The sequence below is a fragment of the Hibiscus syriacus genome, unplaced genomic scaffold, assembly GCF_006381635.1.
Source record: "Hibiscus syriacus cultivar Baekdansim isolate YM2019G1 unplaced genomic scaffold, ASM638163v2 tig00110895_pilon, whole genome shotgun sequence".
Taxonomy (NCBI): Eukaryota; Viridiplantae; Streptophyta; class Magnoliopsida; order Malvales; family Malvaceae; genus Hibiscus; species Hibiscus syriacus.
This window is the reverse complement of record NW_024062903.1, coordinates 6,565,683-6,589,459: the sequence shown is the minus strand read 5'-3', so window position 1 is coordinate 6,589,459 and position 23,777 is coordinate 6,565,683. Positions and strand designations below refer to the sequence as shown.

The 23,777-nt window shown below is 36.2% G+C and overlaps 1 pseudogene; it reads left to right on the top strand.

Annotated features, from left to right (window-relative positions):
- Positions 1 to 23,507, top strand: LOC120146003 (annotated as a pseudogene).
- Positions 23,508 to 23,777: the final 270 nt, after the last annotated feature.

Genomic DNA, 23,777 nt, shown 5'->3' with positions numbered 1-23,777 from the left:
AAAACCTTAGCCGTTAATTCCCCTCTCTCTCTCTCTGCCAAGAGTGAATCCCCAAAAGTATTAAATTCAAGAATTCTATGTTAACGGAATTATTGAAAACCCTAGCTGATTTTTCGCGCCATGGAAAAGGGCTCTTCATCCACTGCAGCTGCGGCGTCCAACTCCACTGCTTTCTCCTTCATTTCCAAAGGTTGGAGAGAGGTTCGCGACTCCGCCGACGCGGATTTGCAGCTCATGAAAGATCGAGCCAACTCCTTCAAGAATCTCGCCGCCAGTTTTGACAGGGAAATGGAGAACTTAATACAATCCGCCACTCCAACTTTCTCCGTACCAGCGATCCGGCAATCCTCGGAAATCGACTTCATGAAGAAGCTGCAGCCTAAGATATCGGAGTTTCGTAGGGTTTATTCCGCTCCCGAGATTAGCCGGAAAGTGATGGAGAAATGGGGACCGAGTGCGAAGTTGGGGATAGACTTATCAAGGATAAGGAGCGCCATCGTGGCGGAGTTGGACGAGGCCGATGAGGAGGATATGTATGGAATTATGGAATTCAATAAGTTTAGGAAAGGTAGGAGGTTGGGGTTTGCAGAAGAAGGGAGTTTTGGGGATTGGGAGCCAATTCGGGCGTTGAAGACCAGGTTAAGAGAGTTTGAGAAGAAAAATTCTTCGGTGGAGATTTTTGGTGGATTTAAGAATAGTGAGTTTGTTGAGAAAGTTAAGTCCAGTTTGGTAAGCTCCCTTCTTTCCCCCCCTGCTTTTTCCCCAGTTATTGGGCAAGTTTTTCTTCTCAAAATATGATTGACGTGCTAATTAGTTTGAGACTATTGTTATGGTTTGGAACGGTATAAAATTGATGGTTGTAGTCGCACGGATGTACAACTACCATCAGGTTCAATTCTTTTGTGTTGGGTTTATGCTTCATGCAGTGCCTATTTAGTACCAGAATTCACTTTATTGATTTACTTTGAAAGTAGGGAATTTTGACGAAGACAGAGTGGCCAGTTTAGTAGGAAAATTGAAGTGTTTCGGATATTGAAATTTCTATATCAGTCCAAACTTTTAGATAATCAATAAGTTCATTCTAGTTCTTAAGATGCTTGAAATTTTACCTTATAAAAGAATTTTAAAGGACCCTGGAATACTCATTCTCTTACCAATAAAGGGGTTGGTTGTTTCTCATACCGTGGCTTTGAAGCGGGAATTTTAATTGTTTACATGCTTGGTGGTGGTGTTTTATTCATCATAACAGAGCTACTAATTAATTACTGTTATTATATTCAAATCAGAATAAACATGGTAGTTAGAATGAATTGTATTTTTTATGATTTAAAAGATTAAGATAAAAAATTGTTATAATCTTTAGATCCTTCGACCTTCTATAACTCCAATTTACCTCTAAAATAAGCATGGTAGTTATGGCTTTTTAAGGCTGAAGAATCCATGGCATATGTAGACACTTTTTTTTATAGACATATGTAGACACTTTTTTTTTATAGAAATATGTAGACACACTTATTATTGTTTTTCCAATGAGAAAAATGATAAAACGGATGCTTTAGGTTAATCAATTGGTTCATATACTTTGGATATGGATGCTGGAAGTACTACTGCAAAGAGTATGCATTCATATCTCAAGGCTAGTAAATTCGGATATGAATCCAATATCCTTGTTAGGAAGTCCTATACTTTCAGGATTAGGTGCTGCTGAGGAGAGAAATTTGGTCAAAATACTTATGGAAAGTTCATATTGTGATGATCTGCTTTCCCTTATGACCAATCAATTATGCCAGACTAATTAAAACAAATTATCATCATGATTCATGACTATACAAACGGGTAATAAGGATTTGATATCAAGATTCCTGTATTTTTTTTCTTTTGTCTAACATGAAGTTCCAGTGATGGAAAGGTTGATATAACCTGAAGTGTGAGTAGTTTAAGCTTTCTTACACCAAAATGTTCTGTATAAGTAAGAGCTTTGTTATAATCTGTTTCTAAACATCCATCCAGCTCTGGATTGATGGTATTGAGTTGAATGTTGGACATTTTAGGTATTGCTCGTACACTCTAGATTTGTTCCTCTTCTTTTTTTGTTTGTTTTTGATTTTATCATCTCGATAAATGCAAATTAAAAATCCTTATGCAATTATTTGATCAATTTATTTATTTTGCAGAAAGCAATGTGCAAGGAGCCTCAGGAGTCAAAGGTTTCCTTCTCAAACTATGGACTGTTGCATTCTGTTGTGTTATTCATATTTCCAATTCTTTGATGCAGTCTTCCATTTATTCATAATTTCCAATTCTTTGGTGTAGTCATGCCATTTATATGTTCCATGCAAGTAATTATTCCATTTATTCTCAGATGCTAGTGAAAGTTTTGCTTTTCTTTGTAATGGGTGAATCATTTGATATAGCATAATTGATAGCTCACAGATTCTCCAACCACATAACAATGGTATTCATGTAAGGAAATAAGCATGCGAGCCACTCAAAGCTATTATAACTAAAATAGTTATACTCCTTTATAGACACTATGTAAACGTTGGAAAGAGATCACGTGTTAGTGAGAGAAGCTCCAGCTTCTCTCTAACCTAGACGATTTCAAATTTCAAATTTCCACGAGCCCAGGCGTTTTTGAAAATTATTCTCTCCTCCGACATCCACCCGTTGTCCGCCGCCGTCGTCCGCCGCCATACTCCGACCACCGTTTTGACGCCGTTTTTTCCTGGGAAGATCGCCGGCCCACAGTGATTTCAAATCTGGCCTTAGATTTGTGATAGAAACATTCAATCAACGCAGATCTTAACGAAGTCCTCTGTCGATTTTAGCAGCTTCCCGCTGTCCGTGCTCAACACCGGACTCAGCATCAAGGATCTAGGCATCGTTTCATCAGGGAGAGCCTAAAACTCAGTGGATCTTGGACGAGGCCCTTCGACTATCAGCTTGTCGGCTACGCTTCTTCTAATCCGACGACGGCGCGAACTATCACAACAGTAAAACCATAATCTTTACTATCTCCCTCTCCATGCAGTTGTCGTCTCTCCACAAAGCAACCATGTCAGCCACGTTCGCCGCCGATCTTTAATTGTAGTTTTTGCTCTATCCATCACCCTTTCTTCCTCTGCTTTTCTTCAACCTAACCCATCTTCCTCCTGAGTTAAAGAAAAACTAAAGAAATGAGTTCCCAGGTAGGTCTTGCTACCCCACACCATTACATTTCCTCTCGGCATCAGTCAAGGCAAGATGCAGAACATGCTTCGGCTTCGCAGTCTGTGGATGCGGGGATTTTCAATATACGAACTGCTATTTTGGCATTTGATAGCCTTGTTAATTCCCTCGGTACACTTAAAGACACCGTTGAATTACGCGACAAATTGCATAAGACAAGGCTTGATATTAAGCAGCTGGTCAAAGAGTCTTTAGTTAAACTAAAGGAATCAAGAGAAGCCGATCAAGATGCAGAATCCTTAAAGAAATCTGCCGATGACAAGCTTGCGGAAGATTTTCAAGCAACTCTTAAAGACTCTCATAAGGTTCAAAGGCTTGCAGCTGGGAGGGAGACAACATATACAACTTTTGTTCCCAAAGAAGTTCTTCCTTCCAGGTATGATGTCTATGAGCTGGAGAAAAATCCATCAAAAGTCTTGCACATCAACAGCTTCTGGTTACAAAAAATGTGGCCAAGAAACATGAGGAAGAAGCTGAGATTCGGGCTGAAGCCGCAACTCACAGTGCTAAGACTGGCCGTCAGTCAAATTTGGGGAAAACGAGATCGAAATAACTTTGAAAAAACCAGATAATAAGGCGAATCGTGTGGAGATTTTGGTGTCGAAGGTGACGGAAGCGGAGCTACATAAACAGAGAGAGGAGCAGCAGGCGCCGACGTTGAAGAAAGTGGAGAAGGCGAAGGAGAAGCAGAGTAGGACTGCGGCGGAGGAAGAGTATGAGAGGATGCTGTTGGTGACAAAAAAGAATAGGGATTATTCCAAGGTTAAAACAAGGAACGTGGAAGAGACATTTGCGCAGAGTTCTGAGGTGGTAAACCAACCACCCATTCGCCACGATTGTAATTACTGGTGGTAGAAAGACTATCCAAAAATCAGTAATGGACATGTAACTGGCTGTTTTACGTTATACATTGAGAACTTACCAGAGAAGATCCATTGGAAGAGATTTGGATCTTTATTTTGTCCATACGGTCAGGTTATGGATGCCTTCATTCCAACCAGAATAAATTCAAAGGAGGTATGTTTCGGGTTTATTCGCTTTGCAACAATTGGAGAAGCCAGGAAAGCGATCTCAAAGATGAATGGAGCTCGCATTGATGGTAGTAAAATTGGAGTCTCTTTTGCTAAATTCAACCCAAGACATTCTTTTTGGAGAAAGTCTTCGTCAGTTGTTCATCAAAAGCCTGAGAGGGAAAATGTTACTAGAAATAATCTCTATACAGTAGACGGTGGTGTTGACGAAGCTAAACTTCAAGTTTTGGATAACTGCCTAATGGGGTGGTGTAAGAACTATACCAAAATCGGCAATCTTGTTAGGCAAATGCAAGATAAAGGACTCAATGGTTTCTCGTTAATGAGAGCTGCTGGGAATGTAGTTATCATGATATTCGAGGACTCTGATATGTTGAGAGGGGTGAAGAATGAACAATCAGAGACTCTTGCAGAGTGGTTTTCCAGAGTTGAAGCTTGGTCGAAGAGTCTAGTTATAGAGTGTCGTTGAGTATGGGTAGTTTGCGAAGGGATTCCTTTTCACGCGTGGAATTGGGGTACTTTCAAGAACATTGCGGCTAGGTGGGGCAAATTAATATCAATTGATGAAAGCTCTCAGTTTCCTTCATCTTTTGATCGTGCAAAACTTCAAATCCTCACAGAGACGAGTGAGGATTGATGAGTTGTTGAGTTGGTCGGTTCTAATTTTTTTAAAATCATGGTGCATGAAGTTGAGCCTTCTTTCAAATCAAACTCTTGGATCCCTGAGGAAGTCGATGATTCTCCAGATCTGATTAGTTCTCTCGAGACAACGTCGGAGAATTCTCTGTCAGGATCTTCAGTGCCATTCTCAGGTTGTAATTTCCCCGTCGAAGATGTTGGAATTGAAGGTCCCCACTTAGAAAAGGTTTCACTATTAAAGAGTGTCAAAAGTGATGAGAATCCGAGTAACAAATTTGGTGAGGATGATCTTTTCGTGGAGCATCTATCTAATTAATCAGTTGATCATTCTGATGGAGTTAGCCTCAAGGCCTCAGAAGATGTTCTTATGGTGGGTCTCATTAATTTTCATGGTTCATCTAGTGATGCAATACAATTAAGGCAGATTCCCCAGTGGTGCCACCTATCCCTGGGAAATCAAGAACAAAGCGTGCAGTGAAGAAATGTAAGACTAAGAAAAAGGTTCTGAATTAAGTGGCAAGGATTCTTGATTGAAGAAAAGGGAATGTGGTTTTGTTTCATTGAAGATAACTTATCGAGCTGACTTTTTTGGTGATTTTGAATCATGTTGGTATTTTGTGGAGTTCCCTTCAGAGGTGGATGTTTTTGGTTAATGGTTTCAGTGTTGTTTTTATGTATGTCATGTCAAATACTGTTGGGGTGTTTTTCCTTTTGATGGAGGTTTATCTTAGGTATAGGGTGATTGCCTCTTGATTTTTGTGGTCAAAAAGGTGAGAGTTTTAGGTGATTATGTTTTTTGTAATGGTGTTTATCCCCGTTTGAGGGTATTTCGTGTTTTCATATGTAATGGGTGTCTTATTCAATAAAATATGAGGTACTCTTTTCTTCCTTCCAATGTTCGTTAACATACTTCTTAGTATGTGGACGAATACGAACGGAGTTTTTAATGAGACCTCCAACTTCTATAAAAAAAATAGACACTATGTAAACTAGACTGTCTGTCTTCACTAGAGTAGGGCCTATTTTGCAACTGGCATGCTTCCATGTATTTGAATATGTGGTTCTTTGGTTGGAATTAGCACAATCTGCTATTATTATATTTATATTCCTAGGCACAGCCACATTGGAGTAAAACCAAAACATATTCAATTGTAGGTGGCCTGAATTAAATTTTCTACCTCATCCTCTGCATAGCATCTAGGACATTCCTCTATGTTTTAAGGTTTCTTTCTACTTTGCATTCTTTGCCAGCCAATTATTGGGGTTGATTAAGGTTCACTGCATTTTGCTAGGGGATTTAATGCTTCTTGAACTTAGGGAATTTACGTATGGGCTTATCTAGTAGAGAAACACAAAAAACTTGCATAAAGAGTCCATGTAAAAGCTTCAAACTAAAAGAAAAATTGCTGATTGTGAGTCTTTTGCTTTGAATGAAGATCAATCTTTCTACCACAACTTTGCTGGCTTTTTCCCATCAATGGATTTTTTAACCTTATAGATTCTATCCATGCGCTTTATATTTTTAGTTGATGTGATAGGCTAGATATAATGTAGTTGAGCATTGCCCTGGGATTTAATGGATAATGTACGCATATTCAAACGTGATTGGATCTCAAGATGCTTGGTTAAACATGTGCGTTTCTGACTGCTTTTGTTCTTTTTCCTGTTTGATATAGGAAGTACCCCCATTGGACGTTCCTGAACTTCTAGCTTATATTGTCAGACAATCTGGCCCTTTTTTGGACCAACTTGGTGTCAGAAGGGGTAAGCACCTGTAACTCTTTCATTTTCACTTTTAAAATGTACCATGATGTTGAGTTTGAAATTTTGTATTTGAACTAATCTCTTATAGGTTTGGTCTATTCTTGGTATCTTCTTTACATTTGAAGGACTATATTCACTTTTTTCTGCTTTTCATTATGATTACTTTTGTAGGACCTTGGCAGCTTATATTTCGGTTGATGTCCTGTCTAATTAGAATCTGTAAAATGTTCATTAAGAACTTCATCTCACCAACTTATGCAGTTGTTTTATTGTGGATAAAATTGAGGCCACCACCTTGAATGACCATTGTTCTGGAATAATGATGAACTTTCAATGCTTGTAATAATCCATTATGTTGTTTCTATTCCGGGAGTAGTTAAGGTGAATAATCATTAGTCCTATGGCCACCTTTAATAGGCAGTTGATTGTTGAGGAAGTAGCAGGCTACTTGATGCTGGTTTTAACTTTTAAACAGCCTTCTATGTGACAGAAATAAAGATTTTTAATTTTCTTTTTCATTATGGCTATGCCACCTTTCAAGTATTTCAAGCACTTAAGATACTTGAAAGAAGAGCTTTCCACTTCTACTAAACAATAACAGTTCCTATTTTCCTATCTTCTCTTCACTTTCTTTAGTATGTCATCATTTACTCAGTTATGCAGTCAGAACTGATGTCATTAGATTGTCATTTTACATCTGTTAGGAAAAAAAATGGTCGCCCGTGAAAGTATGAGGTACTATATATTCTACATTTCCCCACTTTGTTGCTTAATCTACATGCTATTAAAATAAATAAATAGATAATATATCTACATGATGTATAAGAGTTTAGAGTCTAACCGGCACTGATTTTTACAACTTTCTTAAATGTGATTTCTCAGATATATGTGACAAGATAGTTGAGAGCTTGTGTAGCAAACGGAAGAACCAACTTGTTTTGCGCTCCCTTGCTGAAGGAGAACCCCCTATTGTTGACAGTGATAAAATAAATGATGAACTGGATTTAAGGATTGCCAGTGTTCTTCAAAGTACAGGGCATTGTTATGAGGGGGGGCTTTTGGACAGACTTCACAAAGCATGATGTCTCAGATGGGAAAAGGCATGTTGCCATTGTTACAACTGCCAGCCTTCCATGGATGACGGGAACTGCAGTAAATCCACTTTTTCGGGCTGCTTACTTGGCCAAATCAGCAAAACAGAAAGTTACTCTTTTGGTTCCGTGGCTTTGCAGATCTGATCAAGAACTTGTTTATCCGAGTAGTCTCACTTTCAGTTCACCAGAAGAGCAGGAGAATTATATACGTAACTGGGTTGAAGAAAGGGCTGGATTTAAGGCTGATTTTAAAATTTCCTTTTATCCGGGAAAGGTAACATTTAATGTATTACATCTCTGACTTCTCAATCATTTAACATATATAACAATTGACAATATTTTTCTTATATATTTCTAGTTTTCAAAAGAAAGGCGAAGCATAATACCTGCTGGAGACACTTCTCAGTTTATTTCATCAAAAGATGCAGACATTTGTATTTTGGAAGAACCTGAACATCTGAACTGGTACCATCATGGTCAACGATGGACCGACAAATTCAACCATGTTGTTGGTATCGTCCACACAAATTACTTGGAATATATTAAGAGGGAGAAGAATGGTGCTCTACAAGCCTTTCTTGTGAAACACATCAACAATTGGGTCAGTAGAGCATACTGCCACAAGGTGTGTGTCTATTCTGTTTATGCTTTTTTGACATCTCTGACTGTCATTTTTCTTTCAATTCTAACTTGTATCATAGGTTCAGTCTCATGCTCATTAAACCAGTAATTTAAAAAACTTACTGGTAAACTTGAAGAATCATTCTTTGTATGACAAACTTAGTTTGTTTTCCATCCTTCAGGTTCTTCGTCTTTCTGCTGCAACTCAGGATCTACCGAAGTCTGTGATTTGCAATGTTCATGGAGTAAATCCAAAGTTTTTGAAAATTGGGGAGAAAGTTGCTGAAGAAAGGGAACTTGGGCAGCAAGCCTTTTCTAAAGGAGCATACTTCTTAGGCAAGATGGTCTGGGCTAAAGGGTACAGAGAGTTGATAGATCTGCTGGCAAAGCACAAGAATGATCTTGAAGGTTTCAAGTTGGATGTGTATGGAAATGGTGAGGATGCACATGAAGTTAAGAGTAATGCTAAAAGGTTGAATTTGAAGCTTAATTTTCTGAAAGGAAGGGACCACGCCGATTTTTCTCTTCACGGGTAAGCTATCTGATCATTTGCTGAGATGATGGCTGTTTTTCAGAAAATATATTGAGAGCGAGTCTTCCGAAAATAATCCTTGTACAAGTATAGTTACTCCATTTATAACTTTGTAAGATTCTTCTCTGCCTCTAGGTACAAAGTCTTCATTAACCCTAGTGTCAGTGATGTGCTTTGCACAGCTACTGCGGAGGCACTTGCGATGGGAAAATTCGTAATATGTGCGGACCATCCCTCGAATGAGTTCTTTAGGTCATTTCCCAACTGTCTGACATACAAGACATCAGAAGACTTTGTTGCTAAAGTAAAGGAAGCACTGACAAAAGAGCCTCAACCTCTTACTCCAGAGCAAATGTACAACCTGTCATGGGAAGCTGCCACCCAAAGATTTGTAGAATATTCGGAGCTTGACCGAGTTTTAAATAACGAACATGATCCTGCAAAAGTGAGAGCCAATGGAAAAATAATTGCAAAATCGTTTTCAATGGCAAACCTTTCAGAGATGGTTGACGGGGGTTTAGCATTCGCACACTATTGTCTCACGGGGAACGAGTTTCTTAGACTTTGCACCGGGGCAATACCTGGTACACGGGTTTATGACAAGCAACATTGTAAAGACCTTCATCTCTTACCTCCACAGGTGGAAATTCCTATCTACGGCTGGTAAGTAGATAGTCCTGTGCATAATAGTTGAGCTCTACGTGACAACCATGTTTATTAGTCTAAAGGTTTCTTTGTTGCATAAGTTAACAGAATATTTGCTTAGGAAGACAGTTTACTATGAGTTTTGCATTGTTTTAGGGTTTTTCTCCCTGTGGTGATATATATACATTGAAGAAATAGATGTTAAAATATTGTCAATGCCCTTTGTTGTAATTATTAATATTTTAGGTCAAACTTTGTAATAAAAAGGAGGGAGTTATTTCCTTCATTTGGCTATTTTGTCTTGAAATTGTTTTCCAGGCAGGAGCTTTAACTCCAAAAAATATTTTAATTTTCACTTGTCAAAAAAGCTTCTACCGGAATCCATCCCATTTTTAATTCAATTGTGGCTGCCCTTTCATAGTCACTTGGATGTAGAGAAGCCACGTTTCAATAAATGGATTTTAAAACAAGACAAAGGTCGATATCTATTTCCAGATAAAATTCACATTTTCTCCATTTTATATTTTAAATCAATACTTCCAACATTTCTTCATTTATAAAACTTTTACCATCCAGATAAGTGCTAAAATTATTTGAATATTATAGTAAAATATTATTTTATGATCTATAGTGACTGATATAGTAATTTAAATATTTTGGAATGACTATAAGACGATTTTTAAAAAGTGTGTTGATTGCACGAAAATTTCAGAAAATGTGTTTGATTGCACAATGACTTTCCCATGTTCGTATGTACGCTAACATGGAAAAGTTGGACTGTTGGAGTGTAGTTAACACACTTCTCAAAATTCGATGTATATTCAATATGTTTTGTAAAATTCATTATATAATCCTAAAGAAATCCTTAATTCCTCATTTTACTATAACAATCACTCTAAATTACGATTTTTTTTGATACACTATTCAAATAATTTTTTTCAGAATAATATTTGTGAACACCTAATTTCGTCTGGCTCGATTCGACTAATAGTATTATACTACTATAATATATTTATATAGTGATTTATGTCATTATGATTATATTATTAATAGGTACCTATTATATTTTTTTTAATTTTAGTACCAGATCCAATGTTACAAATAAGTCCAAACCCCAAGGCCCAGATACAAGCAAGCCCATTAAAAATGGTTGACCCAGCAGTAATCCAACCCGACAACAGACCTGGATCTGGAGCCCGGCCCGAGACCCGGCTCAAGACCCGAACCGGCCAATCCAACCCTAATCCTTTCCCACTTTAGCGTCGCGCAAGGAGAGTCCTCACCCCAACCGTCTATTTTTCTCGGCGTAGCAACAAATCCGACAACATGATTTCGTAGACACCAACAACAACAACAACCAACAAGTCATTTAGTCCCATGAGAATTCTAAAATAGCACGGAAATAAGTTTTGAAACACTATAAATAAATGCAAAAAATGCAAGAAAAAAGGGAGTCTCGAACAGAAGGAAAACAGAAAAAACCAGGGAGACTATTTAAAAAAATAATAACTCACTTTTTCTCTCTCGCAAAAACAGGGTTGGAGCCTGTTCATCGAAACCAATAATCTAATTCGGGTCACCAAAGGTAAGATTATTTTACCTTTAGGGGGTGGTTTTGGGATGAGTGATAAGGATTTTTTTATTTGAGGTCTGAAGGTAAGTTTTGGGTTAAGAAACAGATGTTTTCGGGTGAAGGGAGGTGTTTCATCTCATTTCCGACGTGATTCAAGGCAGCTGGAGCTGTCTTTGCTTCATGCAGCATTGGGTTTTAAATTAATAAAAGTGTGAGAGCATTTTAGTTTCTAGGGCTAGGCTAAAAATGTACAGAATAAATTTGTTTTGGCTTAAATTTTAGCCATATATTTGGCCACTGGAACGACAGTGTTTTGGGGAATGGATAAGGCTTCAATGCCTATTTAGGGTTAATTACATACTAGGTTCCCATAGTTTTGTAACCTCATCATATGGCCATTAATCCAAGCCTAGCGTTATTTTGTTTCAAGCATTTAATTTCCCACATTTACATTTAAGTTACCATCATATTTATTATGCAATTTTCTTTAATATTCGACTGTGACCTTAATGTTTATGAATCTTTTAATTTGATCACTATTTTGGTATGGATGCCTTTAGGTAGAATTGTTATTTATTCGTCCCTATTTCTGGTTTATTTTGTTTTAGCCCTTAATATAATTTATGATTTATTTCTATTTTTAGTATCTTATTTGTTTAATATCCTCGTTTGATACCTTAATTATTGTTGATCTTGTTGTTTGGACTTTCAAGTGACCATCGATATCATTTTGGTCCTTTAAATCACTAAGTGTTTAAGCATTCAATATTTTATTTTAGTATCTAACATCTTTTTGACTTCTTCAGTAGTAATTTCAATCGATAAAAGGTAAGCAATTCGAATCAGGTTTTTAAATTTTAATTTTAATTTCAATTTTCGCAATTAAGACAATCGACAAATTAATTGGTACCAAAAATGCAGTACAAGGGTACTAATCCTTCATTGACTGTAATCGACTCCCGAACCCGACACATTTATGATAAAATGCAGATCAGGTAAGATGATGTCCGATTAACCTAAATATTTTTTAAAATGATCGGTGGCGACTCTAACACATTTTTATTCAAGTCGAAGCCCAATTCGGGCCCACCCAAAAGACCGCGATAGCTTGGCGACTTTGCAGGGGACGAGTAAGAGAGTTAGGCCGATATTAATTTTCGGTTGCCTTTTTGAGCGAAAATTGCAATTTTAAAATTTAATTTATTTATTCGATTCCAATTATTTATCTTTCATTATTATTTCAAATAAATAGTTGTACTGACGTTTTTTTCAATGATTTCAGATTTTTGAAAAAGTTTTACATCTCAGGCTCTATACCCGAGCTCCAAACTCTTTTTAAGTGGGGTGAAAATGACGCATTCGTGTGAATTTATTCTCCGTATGGGCCTAGCAAGTAACATTCGAGATTCATATACCTTATGTCTTCGTGTGAATTTTTTCACCGTGTGGGCATAAGGGAATGTATCATCTTGAGTTTAACTTAGTCCACGTGAGCCTGTAATGGGCTTAGGACTAAGAGTCTGTCAAGCCCAAGGGGGCACCAGCAAGGAGAACTCGGGTACCTTTTTTAGAACCTAAATCGGGAGACTACATGGAATTAGAGCTTACCCCAAAACCTCATTTCAAACCCTAGGTTGTTTTGAGATTATTTCCTGCTTTATTTTCTGTTCAAAGCATGTGAACTAGAAATTTATGCGGTTAAGACTGGTTCAAAATTAACATGTGGGATAGAGATAATGTTCGGGTAGGAATAATAAGCATATGGGGTAGATATTATGCGGGGTAGGATTTTGTATTTTCATTATTGTTTTGATTTACCTTACTAACCCTTTTCATTTTTGTTCTCTTTCACTTTATTTTTATCATTTGCATCATTCAAAAGAGGTGTTGATCCACAAAAAACGTGTTCGTTAGACGTAAATAATTTGCATTAATGGACAAAGGGGGTATAATACAAGAGGTGAAAAGCTCAGAAGTCCGACTATGGTAAAAAAACTCAGAATAGATCGGGTTTACACCGGGCACACCAAAAGTAAACTTTTTGAGCTGGAAAAAGTTGCAGGGGCAGACAAGAAAAAGGTTACTGACCTGGGGAGTCCCTTCAAAGATAACTAGAACAAGATGGAAAAAGCGATAGCTGAAATTGGAGGCCATTGTGGACGAATTCAAGAAACATGCCAGTGTTCGATGGAGGTTCCAATGGCGTTTCTGCTAGGGAACATGACTCGGAAGAAAGTGAAAACCAGAGATACAGTCATTCGAGACTTCTTAGGACAAGTACAAAAAGCAGCTCAGAGAAGCCAGAACGGTTCGATAGGGTATTCAACCAATGACAGAAGAAGGCAAAAGAAGAATCAACCTGTCAGAAGTTGTTCGGGGTCTAGAAGAATATACCTTTAAAATGTTTTTTATCTCTTAAGAAATAACACTTTTGTCCCCAATAAGGATTATTTATAATAACATACACATTTTTGGATCAATGCCTCGAACATTTCATGCATCATGCATTCTTGCATATTTCACATTATTTTTTCTTTTTCCTTTTTTTTTTCATTACATCCACATTAACTAACAAGAGATGTATCATAAAAAAAGAACAAACACTGGATACACCGCTCAAAGAAAATGCAATTAAAAGAGAAGCTTTAAAAGCAAATTGAAGATTACTTGAAGCGTGTTTGTAAAAAGATCCAAAGCGATGAATGAGATACTAGCGCGTGTTGTTAAGATGAAGAAAATTCAAGAGCAACTTGTAAAAACCCAAAAGGAGATAATCGATCAAGCAAGAAGATTTCAAGATGAATCAAGAGAACAAATGACCAAGTTAATGAACATGGTAAATGTTGTCTCCATGGAGAGAAACCACTAGTGGATCCCATTTTGGATGGGACTATGAATGCTGGTGCTGAAACTGAAATGAGAATGGCCAGAGGACCTGTCAAGGACCGGATATTTCAGGTTAGATCCAAAAATCAAATGTGGTTGTAGAAGGTTCCACTGGGCTAACAATGAAGAAGAGCTAATGAGGGATAAAATTTCCCTTGTGAGAGATAAGCTTCACTAAAAAAAGGGTCATAGAAGAAGACCAAATGTTGACCAAGAAAGCTAAGAAGGATCAACCTCTCATGATTAGAGGTTCTAACCCTTTACAATCATCCAATCAGGGCACTCAAGCTCTATCTATAAAGCCATTACCAAGTAGTCTCTCGTCATGGGGACTAGATGAGAAGAAAAAGAAAGTGCAGGGTTTTCAGTTCCCTCCCTTCCATTTTTCACTTGAAAAAATGATCACAACCGGATTGGTTACACTGAGATATGTCCAGCCACAGTGGCCCTTGAATGAGAAGTGGACCTATAAGGAGATTCCTTGGATAAACTAGGATGGAACCCCAGTTTGTTCAATTAAGGTTCCTAGCAACCCTGAGGATCTTTTAGAACAAGCAATTCAGGGGTCCAATGTAGAAGAGAAAGAGATCAAGGTCCAAAACTCGGAAGTCGATGTTTCAACAGAGAATTCCTGTGAAAAAAATAAGAGGCAAAATGATGAAAAAAGAAATCTAAGCAGAAGGGCCTTCATGAATGTAATCCAAGACTGGCCAATGGGTTTGAGAATGGATGGGGCAGATGCAACCAAGAAGACACCTCAAGTTGTTTCAACAGAGGATTCCTGCAAAAACATAAGGCCCAAGAGGATAGGAAAGGAAATCCAAGAAAAAAGGCTTATATGAATATAGTCTGAGACTGGCTTGTGGGTTTAAGAATCAGTGGGATAGACGCAGCTTTGAAAACACCTCAAACATGTATATCAGATTTCCTGAAGGCAAGAGGGGTTTTGGGCAGCTTAGAAGGCTTGACGAATATTACGCCAGTCACAGCTGCAATATCCGTTCGGGATCCAACCAAAACTATCATCACCAAGGAAAATCGTTTTGGATTTGAATTTGGGCCCAATTTTCAACCAGGAAATGAAAAGCTGATAAATCACAAAGAAATGGGATTTTCCCAAGAAGCTGCTAAGGAGGAATCATAAATTTGTGCATCTGAGGATACATCAAAAGGAGCCTTGACAAGTAAAATAATTGAGAAATGGGGAGCAAGTGCAGATGAAGGCCCTAATCCGACTGGTGTGGCATCCTAATGAGGCCTTATTCCATTTTGCAGCATCTTATTTGATTTTGTTTTTTTTAACTTTCTCATATTCTTTTTTAACTTGTTTTTTGAACTCTCCTTTTCATAAGGATATTTAAATGAATTTATGTTTAGCATTGAATCAAATTACAACTTGAATTTTTTTTGAATATCAACTGAGTTAAGAAACTTTGTAAATGATCAGAGTTATAGAACTATAGAACTATGACAAAGTGACATGATCAAATAATGACCCTTGGTTTTACCCCAAAAGACACACTCGAACATCATACCCTTTTCTTGCAAGAACTGATATAGCCTTATTTTTTAATAAGGGAATGAACAAAAGGCTTGGTATTAGGTATGCATAGGAGCGGACAACATAGGGCATCTTTTGTGTATGACATTATTACACTTTTGTTGAGGATGTTCGATGATGATAATGATCTTCACAGATGGAATAGTCGAATAGGTGAATCTAGTTTAGGTTAGTTGTTTGGAAATTGAACTCTAAAGATGAGATTCATTGACTTTCAACAGCACCTATACTATAACAGATTCTTCTTGACAAGCTTAAGAATTGGATCCGTATACCCAGATTATAATACTATATATATACAATAAAGCTTGAGTTGTCCCTCTAGAGCAATTGGTTAAATGCCCCGGCTTTATGGATAAGATTCAGCTAGCCTGATAAAGATGACAATAATATTGAGTTGTCCCTCTAGAGCAATTGGTTAAACGCTCTGACTTTATGGATTCAGCCAGCTAAACAATGGAAAACTAAATCAAATTTATCTAAATAAGGAGTTTCGGTAAAGATGGACTAAAGGAGTTAAGGAACACATGTTATAGTCAATTTCACATGAGCACTCAGGAATCTCATTTTTAGATTGATATTTTGGCACTGCCTTTGTTAGAGGAGTCTACAAAGCTTGAACAAATGGAAGATTTCAGAGAACTGAAATAGAAGGTCTAGTAATTGATTATGCTAGTTGAGTCATTTTGTTCGTATCCGATTCAAATGCCAAGCCAGGGAAAAGGGGCATATTGCGATGTTAAAAAAAATGACATTTTGGCGGCCGAAACCTTAGAAAATAGGAGGCCAACTTGAAGCCCACTCATCAATTTGGATATTTGTCAAAGAGTTATAACTCTGAAAACGTCAAAGAGCTATTGATTCTTTTAATATTCTGTGAACTCATGTTTATGATTTGATTCGATTATGAGCATGAATTAAGAGGCAATATTTTACAAAATTCTTATATTCTTTTTTCCTAAAATAAAAGAAAGGAGAAAAACATTTTCAAACAGACAGTCTCAAATGTGAAAGGTCCTTAAAGCTAGTGAGGCTCATTTTGCCTCTATTGAAGAAGGAACAAACAATGCCAGAGTAATAGAGCATTTCACATTCTTGAAAGCAAATAGTCGAGTGATCAGAATGATCAAATAGAACTTGTGACATTGTCAACAACCCGAGAAGAAAATGGGGCATGGTCGATTCCAAGGACAAGACCAGCAGACAAAAATGAGGCGTCATCCACAAGATAAAATAAGAACTAATTCTTGTTGCATACATTTTAGACATACTTAGGAGCATCACATTTATAATTTTTTTTCATACATAATTTTGCAGCTTTAGAGTCAAGTTTCAACTTTAAGACGAAAGATACTCGATTCAAAAGCACTTTAAAAAAGATTGATGGTGGTTTCTTAACTCAATAGCGAGGAGCTACACCTCAACCGATTTGACCAATTGAAAGATTGAAAATTTTTAGAATCAACTTCAGACGGGTTCGAGAGCCAATTCAGAACGGATCCAGTTCAGCTTAACTCAACGACGAGTGACTAGCTTTCAGTTAACGTCTTCATGCCAGACTTCAACTCCATGACAGATGATATCCGGCTGACAGAATTTACCACTTGGCTTTCCCATGAAGGGGAGTCATATAAAAAAATTATGATCGGCCTAGACCGCGAATGGGGGCCATCCTTCATTTAGAGGAAATTTATAGCACAGCTTAAGTCGAGAAAAGCTGTCTGCCAACAAACAACTTTCCAGTTCAGAGTTTGAGCTAAATTTCAACTTCACAACGAAAGATATTTAACTTGAAAGCAATGCAATTTTGGATTTCAACTTCACTACAAATGATATCCAATTCAAAGTTCAACTTTACAGGGAAGGAGCCATCCATGATTTCAACTTCATGACGAAGGATATCGTACCCAAAATATTGACCCAACTTCACGACGAAGGAGTCATCTATGACACAACAATGAAAAACCAGTTTCATTCAGAGTCAATTTCAACTTCACAGCGAAATATATTGAACTCAAAAGCAATGCAATTTTGGATTTCAACTTCACAACGAAGGACATCCAATTCAAAGCTCAACTTCACAACGAAGGATCCATCTACGATTTCAACTTCACGACGAAGGATATCGTGCCCAAGTGGATTGACTTAGTTTCACAGCAAATGAGTCATCTGCAATAATAGGGGGTTATCTCCCAGCCTATTAAAGTATAGCTCAAGGCGAGAAGGGCCATCTGTCAACAAAAACCTTCGAGTTTGATTCCATTCAACTCAAGGCCATATCAAATTACAGTATAGCTCAAGACGAAAAGGGTTATTCATCAACAAAAACCTTTGAGTTTGATTCTATTCAGCTCAATGCCATATCAAATTTATAGTATAGCTCAAGGCGAGAAGGGCTATCTGTCAACAAAAAACTTCGATTTCGATTCCATTCAGCTCAAAGACATCAAATTTACAACATAACTCAAGGTAATAAGGGTTATCTGCAACAAATACCTTCTAGTTCGATTTCATTCAGCTCAAAGGCTTATCAAATTTGCAGCATAACTCAAGGCGAGAAGGGTTATCCGTTAACAAATACCTTCAAGTTCGATTCCATTTAGCTCAAGGGCATGTCAAATTTACAGCATAACATAAATCGAGAAAAACTATCTGTCAACAAAAAACTGTCGAGTTCGATTTCATTCAACTAAATGACACATCAACTACTGTCTGGTTGAAGTCGAGGTCTTTAAGCCAAGAAGAATATCTAGGGAAATCTCTCAGCTTAGTACAACATAACTTAAGGCGAGAAGGGTTATCTACCTATGAAAACTTTCGAGTTCGATTCCATTCAACTCGATGACGTATCAACTACTTTTCGGTTAAAGTTTAAACCGAGGTCTTTAAGTCAAGAAGAAGATCTGGGTTAGTGTGTTTTAGCGATAATAAACCATCTTCCAACAGCATAGCTTAAGTCGAGAAAAGCTATCTGTCAACGAAAGCTTTTGAGTTCGATTTCATTCAGCTCGAGGGCCTATCAACCACATGGTGGAGTCAATGAACTATTTTCCAGTCGAATTTTCATACCAAGGTCTTTAAATCAGAAGAAGACCGAAGTTGACTACAATTTGGCAACGAGAAGCCACCTTCCCATTCAAATTCTGAACTACTATTTTAATTTCATGAAAAAGGATATCATTTCAAGGCTGACTCAGCTTTGTGACGGAGGAGTCATCCACAACTTAATTTCACAGGGAGTTATTCCTAGTTGCAATATTAGAGTCAATTTTCAACGCCACATGGGAGGATATTAGACTCAGTGACCCCTTCACACCGGACGAAATTTGTGTCTTTTAATCTTTGCCTTATTTTCGCTATACGATAATGGGCAAAGAAGGGCAGCTGTAGATACCTAATTTCGTCCGGCTCGATTCGACTAATAGTATTATACTACTATAAAATATTTATATACTGATTATGTCATTATGATTATATTATTATTATGGTACCTATTACATATTTTTTTTATTTTTGGTACCATTCCAATGTTATAAATAAGTCCAAACCCCAAGGCCCAGATACAAGCAGTCCATTACAAATGGTTGACCCAACAGTAATCCAACCCGACAGCAGACCTGGATCTAGAGCCCGACCCGAGACCTGGTTCAAGACTCGAACCGGCCAATCCAACCCTAATCATTTCCCACTTCAGCGCCACGCAAGGAGAGTCCTCACCCCAACCGTCCATTTTCTCGACGTAGCAACAAATCGACATCATGATTTTGTGGACACCAACAAACAACAACAACCAACAAGTCATTTAGCCCCATGAGAATTCTAAAATTGCACGGAAATAAGTTTTGACACACTATAAATAAATGCAAAAAACGCAAGAAAAAGGGGGGTCTCAAACAGAAGGAAAATAAAAAAAACCAGGGAGACCATTCAAAAAAAATAATAACTCACCTTTTTTCGCAAAAAGGGAGTTGGAGCCTGTTCATCGAAGCCAATAATCTACTTCGGGTCACCAAAGGTAAGATTATTTTACCTTTATGGGGTGGTTTTGGGATGAGTAATAAGGATTTTTTTATTTGAGGTCTGAAGGTAAATTTTGGGTTAAGAAACAGATGTTTTCCGGTGAAGTGAGGTGTTTCATCTCATTTTCGGCGTGATTCAAGGTATCTGGAGTTGTCTTTGCTTCATGCGGCGTTGGGTTCTAAATTAATAAAAGTGGGAGAGCATTTTAGTTTCTAGGGCTAGGCAAAAAATGTATAGAATGAATTTGCTTTGGCTTAAATTTTAGCCATATATTTGTCCACTGGAGCGACAATGTTTTGGGGAATGGATAAGGCTTCAATGCCTATTTAGGGTTAATTACATGTTAGGTCCCCATAGTTTTGTAACCTCATCATATGACCATTAATCCAAACCTTGCGTTATTTTGTTTCAAGCATTTAATTTCCCACATTTACATTTAAGTTACCATCATATTTATTATGCAATTTTCGTTAATATTCGACTGTGACCTTAATGTTTATGAATCTTTTATTTTGATCACTATTTTGGTATGGATGCCTTTAGGTTGAATTGTTATTTATTCGTCTCTGTTTCTGGTTTATTTTATTTTCCCCTTAATATCATTTATGATTTATTTCTATTTTTAGTGTCTTATTTGTTTAATATCCTCGATTAATACCTTGATTATTATTGATCTTGTTGTTTGTACTTTCAAGTGTCGATCATTTTGGTCTTTTAAATCACTAAGTGTTTAAGCATTCAATATTTTTATTTTAGTATCTAACATCTTTTTGACTTTTTCAATAGTAATTTCAATCGATAAAAGGTAAGCAATTCGAATCGAGTTTTTAAATTTTAATTTTTGCAATTAAGACAATCAACAAATTAATTGGTACCGAAAGGGAAGTACAAGGGTGTTAATCATTCGTTGACTGTAACTGACTCTCAAACCCGACACATTTATGGTAAAATGCAGATCAAGTAAGACGGTGTCCGATTAGCCTAATTATTTTTTAAAATGATCAGTGACGACTCTAACATATTTTTATTCAAGTCGAATCTCAATTATGAACGCACCCGAAAGACGGGCCGTGGTAATATTTAAATAATTTTGTCAATTTTAATGATTAAAGGTGTATTTTATCGCAAGGAAAATATAAAAGAGGGTAGATTCATTTCGACGGTAAATGATGCAACGGACATGCTATGAATTAACGGTAAGAGGGGGGCATTGTGGTCAAGTGAAAAAAGCAGCCGACACGTGTCTAATCTAGTAACAGACAACGACAAAGTCTACACTAAATGGGCGGCAGTTGCCGGGAGACTCAACTCTCCTCTCATTGGCTGTTTTCTTGACTTTTGTTAATAGGTGGGACCCTCCTATTCGTGAAATTACACCCTCCCCCACTTAAAGATACAAAACTAATAATAAAAAAATTAAAACTAATAAAGGGATTTTTTATTAAGTGGTGGGAGCCAGAGAAGAAAAAGGTGTGGGCGAATCTCCCTTAAAGCTAAAAGAGACTTTGGAGAATTATTATTCGACGCGAGTACAGTGATTTCTAGGCCAAAGGATCGGGGGGACACTTTCGTCGTATCGAAAGTCCTAATACAACCAAACATCATCATCAATTTTTGGGATCAACATTAAATGAAATCGAATTGAGTAAAAAAAAATTAAATTATTTAAATTACGAATCGTATTTTATAATTTAAAATTAACTAAAATTTTATTTAAGTCGAATCGAATTTAAGAAATTAACTTAAAAAATAATTTTATTTAAAAAATAATATTAAATTATTAAGTTAATTAATAACGATACAAGAAAGTATTATTTAATTATAAATATATATATATTTTAGAATGATTTAAAAGTTTAGTAGTAAAATATTAAATTATTAAGTTAATAGAGTATTTTAATTTAAGAATGATATAAACAAGTATTATTTAATTATAAATATATAAATTTTAGAATGATTTAATTATTTAATAGAGTTTAATAATTTTTTAAATAATTTAATAATTATTTTTAAATAATTAAATATTATAAATATATATTTTAATTTTTAAAAAATTAACTATGGTTGAGCGCCTTGCATCTCATGCACATGTCTCGGTTCCAATTCATGTTGGGAGCAAGAATAATTTCTTTCATTTTATCCTCATAGATAGTGACATGTGTCACCATTTAATTGGTTGAATAAAATTAATTAAAAGATTATGACGGAGTAAAAAAAAGGTGACGTGGAAATTGACTCAAATGACTAGCCTCCGTGGCTAATTGCTTTTCATTTCATGCAAATGTCCCAGGTTTAATTCATGCAGCGTTTTATCCTCATAGGTGGTGACACATGTCACCACGTAATTGGATTGAATAAAATTAATTAATAAATTACGATGGAGAAAAAGAAAGGTGATATGAAAATTTTAAGAATGACATTTCATGTCACATCAGCATTGTCGTTAAGTTTTTAATAGCGATGTACCAAATTGAAATTTAAACTAAATGTTAGATATTATTTTAAAAATAAATAAAGTATATGTACTAAAATAAAACAAAAGTGATAATTTAAGTACTAAACATGTAATTTTTCTTTTTAATATTTATTGAATAAAGACAATAATTTAATAGTTTGTTTCCATATATGACATGCGTAGAATTTTCCTTCAACTCCTACATTTGCTATAAAGCTTGTAGATACTTGTTTTGTCCGGATTATCATTAATATTTAACATTATTATTATTATTTAATATAATAATAAAAATATTATTATTATTATTATTATTTATTATTATAGATTTTTGTTATAAGCCCAAAACCAGGCCCAAACATTACAACCCAATCAACAGGCCCAATGCAAGCCCATGCTCAACACTCAAGGCAATTTAGGGTTTTGTCCCTTTCACTCAACCGCCAAGCCACATCAACCATTGGATCAGATATGATCTAACGACTTAGATTAATCCAAACTAAGGTTTTACCCTAATGTTCTTCCGCCTCCATGTGCCGATCGCCGTCATGCGCCTGACCAAAATGTTCACTTGTGATTTTGTGACTCCCGAGGACTGTCACTGCCATCAGAAAATTCGTTGGTCACTATGAAAGTAAACAAACAAGCCTCGGGGTAAAATATTTTACCCCATCGTTCTGTCCACATCACTGCAGCATCTTCGTATGTAATACCCCAAATATCACGTCAGTGATTATATTGAAAGGATTTAAAAATTTGGAGGATTAAATTGAATAAATGGTAAAGTATAAGAAAATGATTTAAAAATTGTGATTAAGACCAATTAGTAAGAATGGAAGAGTGAAAGGGTATTTTGGTCCTTTAAAGGGAAAATGATTTTAAAATCCATTTTAATTAGGGTATTTAAGAAAAGGGGAAAAGAGGAAAGTGAAAAATACTCTAAGTTATTTCTCTTCTTATTTTACGTGAAAGTGCTCTCCTCTATAGCCAAAGGTAAGGCTTCATCTAGCTAGCTTTTCTTTTCATTTTTGGTTTGCTCTTGAAACCTTGAGTGTTATAGAGGCTTAAGGAAGGGTTAAATAGAATTAAAACTAAAGAGATATATGATTTATTTGAGATTGAAGAAAGTGGGTTTTTGAATGATATGTTGAAATATGAGTTTTTATTGAGATTTACTAGTATATTTGACTTGTCAAAGAAGTAAATAAGAGATTAGAAGTATTAGGTGTGATTAAAATCATGTTAGAAAAAGTAGTATGATTCTTGGTTTGAGATGTTCTTTAGAGAATTTGGATAATATAAGAAGCTAAATGGAGGAAAGTTAGTTGGTTTAAGTGATGTTATGTTTAAGGGTATTGTTAGAGGTATAAGTAAGAGAATTAAACGAAAATTTGGTGAAAATCAAGCTGAAAAATGGAAAATCTGGGTAGGGGTATCGGTACTGGAAGAACAGTACCGATACTATAGGTTTAAATTTAAAGAATTACGATGAACAATATCGATACTGATGCAATTAGTATCGATACTGATGTGAGTATCGATACTAAGATAAAGGTATCGATACCATGGATTCCAGAATGTAGAAATAGTATCGATACTGAAAGGGAGTATCTGTACCATAGCATAGAAGTATCGATACCATGGTAGGGGTACCGATACTATTGAGCCTGAAATTGTAAGATAGGCTAAAATTGTAATAGAAATTAAAAATAATAGTACTTTTGAGTATTA